Source organism: Lathyrus oleraceus, chromosome 6 (assembly GCF_024323335.1).
Source record: "Lathyrus oleraceus cultivar Zhongwan6 chromosome 6, CAAS_Psat_ZW6_1.0, whole genome shotgun sequence".
NCBI classification, from domain to species: Eukaryota; Viridiplantae; Streptophyta; class Magnoliopsida; order Fabales; family Fabaceae; genus Lathyrus; species Lathyrus oleraceus.
In genome coordinates this window covers 412,413,607-412,424,483 of record NC_066584.1, presented here as the reverse complement: position 1 = coordinate 412,424,483, position 10,877 = coordinate 412,413,607, and the positions used below count along the sequence as shown (strand labels likewise).

Sequence of the window (10,877 nt, the reverse complement as noted above, 5' to 3'; positions counted from 1 at the left end):
CATCCATACATTTCATTTGAATAAGCATGGTTCAATTCGATTCACGAGTCGTGTTGGTTGGATTCAATAATCCATGGCATAAGCAGTCATCATCTCGTAATCATGGTGATGATTGCAAATTAATTCTAATTTCATATTGATTCTAATTTCAAGTTAATTTTTGGAGTTTGGATTGATTTTCGAGATTAAGTTTGTTTGTGGACTTTTAATTGATCAATGAGTTTCTGATTAATTCATTGCGTCATTTTGAAAGTCGATATTTCGATGTCGATGATTTCAGATTATTAATTTGCTAAAGCCCATTCATCTTTTTTATATTAAAAATCCATCTTTTTTGAATCCAAATCCATTTCTTTATTAATCCATTAACCTTGTCTAAATCCATCTTTAAATCCAAAAAAATCCCAATTTGTATTCATTTCAATTAACCATTTTCCATATCCTTTTTTTTCCTCATTTTACCAAATTTTAGTTTTCACATTATCCAATTTTATCCATCCATTTTTAATCCACATTTTGAATCCAATTTAACTCCATTTTCGTTTTTATCCAATTATCTTATGTCATCATATTTTGTTAAGCCCATAAACCATTAATCTAACCATTAACCAACCAATTACCCAATTAATCCAATCCCATTCCAATTAACATCCATTCATAAACCAATCCAATTATCCATTTTTCAGTAATTCCAGTTGAATCTAAAATTCACCTTTTACATCCCTTATCATTAGTCCTTTAATTAGTGTGCATTAAGGAAAAAGCAGAAAAATAGTAAAGTGAAAAAGCTGCTGCAATGCACAAGCCAAGCACGCCGGCAATTCAAGTGCAAAACGCATACCAAGCCTGAACCAAGCGTGATCCAAGCGCATAACAATACCAGCTGCTAAACAGAAGTTGAAATGCAGCATTACAAGCCAATGCCGACGCCGTAAACCAAACTCCAAACGTGAGCCAGCCATGAACAAAATTCTGCATTACAATACAACAAAAATTCAGCATTACAATACAACAAAAATTCTGCATTACATGAACAAAATTCTGCATTAAAAATTCTGCATTACAAATGAACAAAAATTCTGCATTACATGAACAAAATTCTGCATTACAAAAGAACAAAAATTCTGCATTACAAATGAACAAAATTCTGCACAACAAAAATTCTGCATTTAAATACAACCAAAATTCTGCATTTAAATACCACCAAAATTCTGCATAAAAATGAAAACCAAAATAACAGTTTTCTAACAAACCTCTAACCTCTCCATCACTCTATAAATCAATCTTCACCCCTTCCAGATTCTTCTTCTTCAACCTCATCGCATCTCTAACCAACTTTTCTCCCAGCCATCACAGTAACAAACCTTCAACCGCTTCCAATCATACTCTTCAATTCTTCCGCATAACTGTATCATCATCACAACTGAACCACCAAAGATCCTGCAACAATTCTGCAGCAGTTCTCTCCATTCTCGAAGGTGATAAGCAGAAGGAAAAAGAAGAAATAATAGAAAAGAGAAATCCAGAAGAGATCGGAATAATCGGAAACTCACGATCCAAGAGGCTTCTTCTTCATTTCGATCGGCAATACCGGTGTAACGTCTTCGTCTTCATCTCAAAGTGGAGACGCGAGTGAGACCTTCATCATCCACCAAGAAACTTCAACAAAATCCGTAGAAGCTCGCAACTGATAACGGAATTGATGAGAAGCTCCAATCAGAAAGAAACCAAAAATTAAAGAAGCAGAAGAAGGAGAGGAGCAGAGGAGCGCTTGTTCATACCGAATCAGTATCTAAGCGCCGTCCGCCGTATGCTCCGTCGTCGACGTCGAAGGTACGCAAAGATTCTCCTATTTGCCTCGTGTTGTCGACGTTGTAAAGGCATCGATTAGGTGAGCGTTTATCCCAAATTCATGGATTTGATTACCTCCATACGAGGACTTAATTGAAGTTTTTTACCTAGGGTTCTTAGAATGATCTTTCTGGTTCGGTCAATAAAGAAGAAGTTGGAGTAGGATATAGGGAGTAGATTCGTGGCAAGTGGTGGAAGCGAGAATGAGTGTGGTGAATCATTCGCCGCTGCCGGTGACGAAATTCGGCGCGGCAAGGCTTTTCCGGTGAGGAGCGTTCTTTCATTTTTCTTCTGTGAGGTTAGCGAGCGATGGGAGAAGGAGGATGGATCCTCCATTTGGTTTTCTCTTCTCAATTGTTATTTTTGGGCCTTAGGCTCCAGACAAGGCCCATGTCAAGCGAATTCTGTGCATACTTCCCCTTTTCACGGTCCATACCCCCCTTCCTGCTTGGGCTTAGGGCTAACAGGGCCCATTCTGATTCTTTCATCCATTTCCTTGCGTTAGTGGTTACTAATTAGATTAGTTTAGATAGTTGATTAACTAGATTAGGATATTAATGGTGTAACTACTGTTAAATTAGGACATTAGAACTAACTAGTATTCGTTAGAATTGATTTAGGTTAATTAGCTTAATTTTAGGGTTAATTAGTTATTAAAATTAATTAGATTTTAGAATATTCTTAATCTGGATTAGAGGCTAGTTAGAAATTTTAGAAAATATTAGAAATACTATTAGAATTAAATAATTTTAGGACTAGTCTAAATAGATTTTTAGGAGTTAATTAGCAATATTAAATTTAGACTTTCAATTAGAAATATTATGAATAATTAGGTGATTATGAATTTTTTGGGTTTAGAAATATTAGAAGTAAATAGTTTTGGGAAATTAGAAAATGATAGTTAGAAATATTAAATTTAGTTTAGAATTTAATTGGTTTTAATTGGAATTTTCATGTATAGAAATTAATTCATAATTGTGAAATGACAATTGTATCCCTAAGCTTAGAAATAAACTAATTTTGCATGCTCCCCTAGTTGTAGGACTTATAGAATTTTTCAATTGCTAGCTATTATCTTGCATGTGCCCTTAGTTTTAAGATTTGGTTAAATTTTAGATTTAATTTCTGCTTGAATGATTTTACTTTCGCACATCCCTTGTACTTTACATGTACCCCCCTCCCCTTTCTCATGTACGCATTTACTCGCTTTCTTTATTGCTTTATAGTTACTCCTTAGGCATTAGGAACGTTCACCCAATCAAAAATCAATAATCAAACCCTTGATCCAACGTCAAGTGGTCCTTTTTTCAAATCAAATTCAATAAACAAACCCTTGATCCAACGTCAAGTGGTCCTTTTTTCAAATCAAATTCAGTAAACAAACCCTTGATCCAACGTCAAGCGGTCTTTTCTAAATCAAATTCAAAAATACAATAAATGGCGATTAGGATCGTATGTCACGAGCCTTAAGCGATAAAGAAGGGATGAGACTGGAGCTTTCCTACACTCATTCTGAATGCTTCGAACACAAGACGTTTGGCTTGACCGTTTGAGGTATTCACCTTTATCCATAGTCTTTAGTGCAATTCGAAATCAATAACACTTTCTCAAAAAACATAAAAAACAACTCAACACATTCAAACCTTTTGTTTGAGCCTTAGGGCGACACCATTCGAAAACCCTTCTTCAAGGTAATAAAATCAACAAAACACACCAAACAATTTCAAAACCACGAACTACGGACGCTCTTATTTCTCACTTCAACAAGTGGGCATACGTAGGCACGAGGATCCATTCCTTGGCGAGCACACTAATTTAAAATCTACCTCCATCTCCGTAAACCTTTGGCAAGCAAACATTCGATAAACAATACACACATAAGTGCAAACATCCTAGATGGTTCCCATGGAGTACCATGGATGTGAGGGGTGCTAAGACCTTCCCCTTGCATAACCGACTTCCGAACCTATTTGTGGTTGCGACGACCATACTTTGGGGTTTTCTCGATATTTTCCCTTTCCTTTGGAATAAATAAAAATCGATGGCGACTGTATTTTTCGCGTAGCGACACCTGTCACGACGACTGTGAAGAATGTGTCATTTATCCAAGGGGATGTAAAGTGCTACGAACTGATATTCAAAACTTGATGGATCAAGGTGTTTTGCAAGTTTGTGGTCCTATAACAAACGAGGAAGTTTCAGTCATTGAACCCTTTTTCAATCTACCAGAACCTGTTGAGATAACTTATCAAAGAAAAGATGTTGTTCATCCATCACCTGTGGTAGTTTGTATGCCTACCCCTTTTCCCTTTGAAATCACCAAGGCGGTACCTTGGAAATATGACATAACTGTGGTAGATGGAGTGATAGATGAAGAACCCAAAGATGTTGAAGGTGAGAAAAGCTTGGAGAATGTTGACACTAATATCACTAACATCGTAGGGACGAGCAGGATGACCCGCAACGGTCGGATTTATACTCCTGATGTCAATATAATCCCTCAAGAACCAACAAGGGAAGCTACAACTGCAAATCCTGCCCCATAGTATGGAGGGGTACATGCGGCAGTGCAATCAGATGAAGTGATTGAATTTCTAAAAATGATAAAGAAAAGCGACTACAAGATAGTCGATCAGTTACATCAAACACCGTCAAAAATATTTATCTTGTCCTTGCTTCTGAATTCCCAAGCTCATAGGGAGGCTTTAGTGAAAGTGCTTGCTCAAGCTCATGTTACCCAAGATATAACGGTTGACCAATTCGATGGGGTGGTCGCCAATATCACAGTCTGCAACACTCTAAGTTTCAACAATGAAGAGCTACCCAAGGAAGGGAAGAATCACAACCGCGCCTTACATGTATCCATAAAGTGCCAAGAAGATGTTCTGGCCAGGGTCTTAGTTGACACCGGATCGTCCCTCAATGTTCTACCAAAGAGGGCGCTTGCTAAATTATCTTACCAAGGTTCGGAAATGAAACCTAGTGCACTTGTGGTAAAAGCATTTGATGGTTCTCGGAGGACAGTAGTTGGGGAGGTAGAGCTACCAATCCAAATCGGACCGCATGTATTCCCCATAAATTTCCAAGTCATGGACATAAATCCCGCTTATAGCTACCTTTTGGGACGTCCATGGATACATGCTGCTGAGGCAGTGACTTCTACTTTGCATCAGAAAATGAAGTTTGTCGTCAATGACAAGCTCGTCATTGTCTCGGGTGAAGAAGATTTTATCATTAGTCAACTCTCTTCTTTCCGTTATATCGAGGCTGATGAAGATGCCTTAGAGACCTCTTTCCAAGCACTTGAAATATCCAATGCCACACTTGCAGAAGTAAAGGATCCTATTGAGAAAACCAGTTTGTCGTTCGCCTCTTTGAATAATGCAAGGTCAGCAGTTGAAAGTGGAAGTCCTACAGGTTGGGGGCAATTCATCAATGTCAGCGACAAAAATGATCGTTTTGGTTTGGGGTACAAGCCTTCTGCTAAGGAAGGAGCCCTGGTCCCTGCAAAGGACCGCATACGGAGCATACAAGAAGTTTTCCTAAGCACGGGATTTATCCATGGGGATCAAGTTGGTGCAGTTGAAGATGAAACTGAAGATGGAGAAGCATCAAATCTGATATACCGGTGTGAAACAGCCTTAACAAATTGGGAAGCAGTTGAGATTCCAGAAGTTTTTCCTGTGTCAAAGTAATTATGTTTTCCTTTTTTTTTTCAAAATCCTTAGCTCTGCCCAAGGCTAACGGATCATTTGTAGGGCCACTTTAAATTTCAAAATCATTATGACAAATAAAGAGCATTTTGTTCAAATTCTTATCGTTCATTTATTTGTTTTTCTTTCCTTAAAATGGAAATCCTTTCAAAAACTACAAAAATATTTTTAATTCTTTTGCATTTTATTTCCACTTTTCTAAAAAACCATCATTTAAAAAACATGCAGAATAATCAATAAACCAGTTAAATTCGATGACCCCACTACTTCCTATAACTTTGAATTCCCCATCTACCAAGCGGAAGAGGATAGCGAGGAAGATTATGATTTCCCTGAAGAATTGGAAAGGCTGCTTGAGCACGAGTCAAAGGCCCTTCAGCTGCATCATGAACCAGTGGATACAATCAACCTTGGCACTGAGGAAGAAAAGAAAGAGGTCAAAGTTGGGACTACACTTGGGGAAAGCATCAAAGAAAGATTGATCAAGTTGCTACAAGAATATGTAGATGTATTTGCTTGGTCGTATCAGGATATGCCAGGTTTAGATACTGATATTGTTGTCCACAAGCTACCACTACAGCCAGATTACCCGCCAGTGAAGCAGAAGCTCCGAAGAGCAAGACCCGACATGGCTCTAAAGATTTGTGACGAGGTGAAACGCCAATTTGATGTCGGTTTTCTAGCAGTTGTGAAGTACCCTCAATGGGTAGCTAATATTGTACCAGTACCCAAAAAGGATGGAAAGGTCAGGATATGTGTTGATTACAGGGATCTAAACAAATCTAGTCCAAAGGACGATTTCCCCTTGCCACGTATTGACACTCTGGTAGACAACACTGCTAAGTTCATGGTCTTCTCCTTTATGGACGGATTCTTGGGTTATAATCAAATTAAGATGGATCCAGAAGACATGGAAAAGACCACATTCATCACCCCTTGGGGAACATTTTGCTACAAGGTAATGCCATTTGGTCTCAAAAATGCCGGGGCAACTTACCAAAGAGCAATGGTCACTCTTTTCCATGATATGATGCACAAGGAAATTGAGGTTTATGTAGATGATATGATTGTAAAATCCCAAAGTGAAGAGGATCATATAGATCACTTGCAAAAGCTATTTGAGCGTCTTCGGAAATTTCAACTACGGCTGAATCCTGCTAAATGCACCTTCGGTGTCCGGTCTGGAAAGTTGCTTGGTTTCATTGTTAGTCAACGAGGAATTGAGGTAGATCCAGACAAGGTTAGAGCAATACAAGAAATGCCTGCTCCACGTACAGAGAAAGAAGTTAGAGGATTCCTGGGATGTTTGAACTATATCTCTAGGTTTATATCTCATATGACTGCTACGTGTGAACCTATATTCAAGTTGCTTATAAAAGATCAAGCAGTTGAATGGAACTCTGACTGCCAAAGGGCTTTTGAGAAGATCGGACAATACCTGCAGGAGCCCCCTATTCTATATCACCTGTTCAGGGGAAACCACTCTTTATGTACTTAACTGTGCTTGAAAAGTCAATGGGATGCGTGCTGGGACAACATGATGAAATTGGCCAAAAAGAACATGCCATCTACTATCTGAGCAAGAAGTTTACCGATTGTGAAACCCGGTACTCACTCTTGGAGAAAACTTGTTGTTCTTTAGCATGGGCCGCTCGTCGTCTAAGACAATACATGATTTGTCACACTACTTTGTTGATCTCAAAAATGGATCCAATAAAATATATCTTTGAAAAGCCGGCTTTAACTGGAAGACTCACCCGTTGGCAGATGTTGTTGTCTGAGTATGATATCCATTATGTATCCTAGAAAGCCATTAAAGGAAGCGTGTTGTCTGATTACCTGGAACACCATCCTGTTGAAGACTACCAGTCATTGAAATTCGACTTTCCTGATGAAGACATTATGGTAGTAGAAGATTGTGAAATCCCAGGACTTGATGAAGGACCTGAACCTGGATCTCGGTGGAAGCTCATGTTCGACGGTTCCTCCAACTACATGGGGCATGGCATAGGAGCTGTTCTATTGAATCTGAATGGTGGATACACTCCTTTCACAACAAGTTTGTGTTTTGATTGCATAAACAATATAGCAGAATATGAGGCGTGCATCCTAGGCATTGAAGCAGCAATTGACCTCCGAATCAAAATCCTCGAAGTATGTGGAGACTCAGCCTTGGTGATATACCAAGTCAAAGGCGAATGGGAAACTCGTGATACCAAGTTGATCCCATATCGTGCCTATGTCATGGAACTAATAAAATACTTTGACAAAATCACTTTCCGTCATATCCCGAGAACCGAGAACCAAATTGCTGATGCTTTAGCTATGTTGGCTTCAATGTACCAAGTTAGATTCCATAATGAAGCGCCTCTCATTCAGATAGAGTGGAAAGTTGAGCCTGCCTACTGTCAGTTGATTGAAGAGGAAGCCGATAGTAAACCTTGGTTTCACGACATCAGATGCTTTTTGCAAAACCAAGAATATCCAACAGATGCAACAACCCTTGACAAGAAAACATTGAGGAAGTTAGCATCCAAGTTCTTATTAAGCAATTGTGTGTTATACAAGAGAAACCACGACATGATTCTGCTCAGATGCGTAAGTGGACATGAAGCGGACCTATTGATCAAGGAGATTCATGAAGGATCCTTTGGAGTTCATGCCAATGGGCATGCCATGGCAAAGAAGACTTTGAGAGCAGGTTATTATTGGTTGACCATGGAATCTGATTGCTTCAATTATGCTATAAAATGTCATAAGTGTCAAATCTATGCAGACAAGGTACACGTGCCTCCGACCCTACTAAACGTTTTAACATCACCTTGGCCGTTCTCGATGTGGGGCATTGACATGATTGGCGCCATCGAGCCTAAAGCTTCCAACGGTCACTGCTTCATCCTGGTTGCTATTGATTACTTTACCAAATGAGTAGAAGCCGCCTCTTATGCTAATGTGACAAAACAAGTGGTCGCACGGTTTCTCAAGAAAGAGATTATTTGCCACTATGGAGTTCCAAGCCGGATCATTACAGACAATGAGACGAATCTGAACAATAATACAATGAAAGAATTATGCGAAAGCTTCAAGATTGAGCATCATAACTCTTCACCATATCGTCCAAAGATGAATGGCGCTGTTGAAGCCGCTAATAAAAACATCAAGAAGATCCTGCAGAAAATGGTGAAGACATATAAGGATTGGCACGAAATGCTACCCTTTGCACTGCATGGATACCGGACTTATGTCCGCACTTCAACAAGGGCAACCCCATTCTCTTTGGTATATGGGATGGAAGCGGTTCTCCCAATTGAAGTAGAGATACCTTCAATGAGAATCCTGATGGAGACCAAGCTAGAAGAGGTTGAATGGATTCAAAATAGATTTGATCAGTTAAACCTCATAGATGAGAAGCGAATGACTTCTTTGTGCCATGGCCAGTTATACCAGAAACGGCTCAAGAGGGCTTTTGACAAGAAAGTACGTGTTCGGGAATTCAGAGAAGGAGACCTCATGCTCAAGAAGATCTTGCCACTACACAAGGACTCACGTGGGAAGTGGACTCCCAATTATGAAGGCCCATATGTTGTGAAGAAAGCCTTCTCCGGAGGTGCCTTGATTCTCACAGCTATGGATGAGGAAGAGCTCTCACACCCCGTGAACTCTGATGCAGTTAAAAAATACTATGCCTAATAAAAACCCTCTAAGTCAAAAACCTGAAAGGGCGATTTAGGCAAAAAAGGGGTATCCCGGTGGATCAAAAACCCGAAGGGGCGATCCAGGCAGAAGTTAGGGATGAATAAAATATGATAGCTCGCTAAGTTGAAAACCTGAAAGGGCAACTTAGGCAAAAAAAAGAGTGTCCCGGTGGATTGAAAACCCGAAAGGGCGATCCAGGCAAAAGTTAGGGGAAAAAGGCATAAACTGCATCAGTTGTTACTGATTGACACAGAAGAATCTGAGGCGGAAGATCAATCCAGTTACTCCCCTTAGAAGTAAGGTTTTGGGGAATCATATCTATTAGGGATATTAGTGGTCACTGAATTCAACGTAAACCTTTCCTTATTGCCATTTTCAAAATTGTAACATTCCATGGAGCTATGCCATTTGTGTGCTACCATCCTTGAATAAAATACAAGTTTTGCCTATCAATCATTGTTAATTGTGTTCTTCTATGTTTTTCTTTGTTATGCAAAGTGTAATTTATTTGTTAATAATGAAATTTTGAAACTTGAAAAGAATTTCAAATTTAGTGAAAGGAACAAAATTACTTTGATATATGTGAAAATCAAGAGAAAATAATTTGTTTTTCCGAAAGTCTCAAGATTGCATAAATACTCTTGGATCACCAACAAAAATCTCCATGGAACACAACTTATTAATCCTATGGAAGGATGACCCTTCGGCTAGTTATAACTGTCAATCTTAATAGATTATCCTCTAGATACGCCTATTACTTGTACTGGTTGGAGTTATTGGTGTTGAGGAATTAGAATCTCTATAAACAGTCCCTACCAACTCTCGGTCCACCTAACGTCAACATTGCATGTCATGATCATTCATATACCATGCATAAAAGCAAAAAAATCAAATCATGCATGGTTCAAAACATACTTTGTACTCATTTGCGTTGCCCATTTGGTCTCGTCGTTGATTATTATCCCTTGACCCAAAGTCCAGTTGTCACTGGTACTCCATCCAAAAAAAACAATCATAATGGGAATCCTGAAGAGTTCAGTTGTGCCTGGTGTTATTTCCAATCTGATTGTTATGGGTATGTCTGGTTTAGTTGTCAATGATATCTTGTCGGAAATCTAATCGTTTTTTGATACCATTAAAATCTAGTTGTCACTAGTATCATTTCAAGAGTTCAATTATCATTAACGTCTCCAAAATCCAGTTGTTACTGGCATTATCGTCAAATATCCAGTTGTTACTAGCATCTTTTCAAAATCCCATTGTCATCGGTATCTATTTAAACTCTAGTAGTAACTAGCGCTCTATTCTTAAAATCCAATTGTTGTCGGCTTTCTCTAAAAGTCCAGTTATAACTGATACTCTATTTAAAAATACGATCGTAATTGGTACCTGAAGTTTGGTTGTCGCCAACATCATTTAAAGTCTAGTTGAAGTTGTCACCAATCCGTTAGAAGCTGGTTGTAATCCATTTCTTACGGTCCGAGTCCAATGTTGTTGACACATACAGAGAGTTTGATTACCCTGTTTTTCCTGATGGTTCCTAGAAAGTCATGAGTGACTTTTCATTTTAAGGAATTCCCAGAAACTTGGATGTTATTCTTGTTGAAAACTCCAATA

The 10,877-nt window shown here is 38.8% G+C and overlaps 1 long non-coding RNA gene across 2 annotated transcripts; it reads right to left on the bottom strand.

Moving 5' to 3' along the window:
* Window positions 1-624: 624 nt before the first annotated feature.
* On the bottom strand, window positions 625-2,333 carry LOC127097789 (uncharacterized). Of its 2 annotated transcripts, none has more exons than XR_007793173.1 (3): window positions 1,782-2,333; window positions 1,254-1,687; window positions 625-972 (listed from the first exon to the last, which is right to left on the bottom strand). It is a non-coding gene; the product is annotated as an uncharacterized LOC127097789 (long non-coding RNA). The 2 variants fall into 2 exon arrangements; XR_007793172.1 differs by having other exon boundaries at window positions 1,261-1,687; window positions 1,782-2,330.
* Between the last annotated feature and the right edge of the window lie 8,544 nt (window positions 2,334-10,877).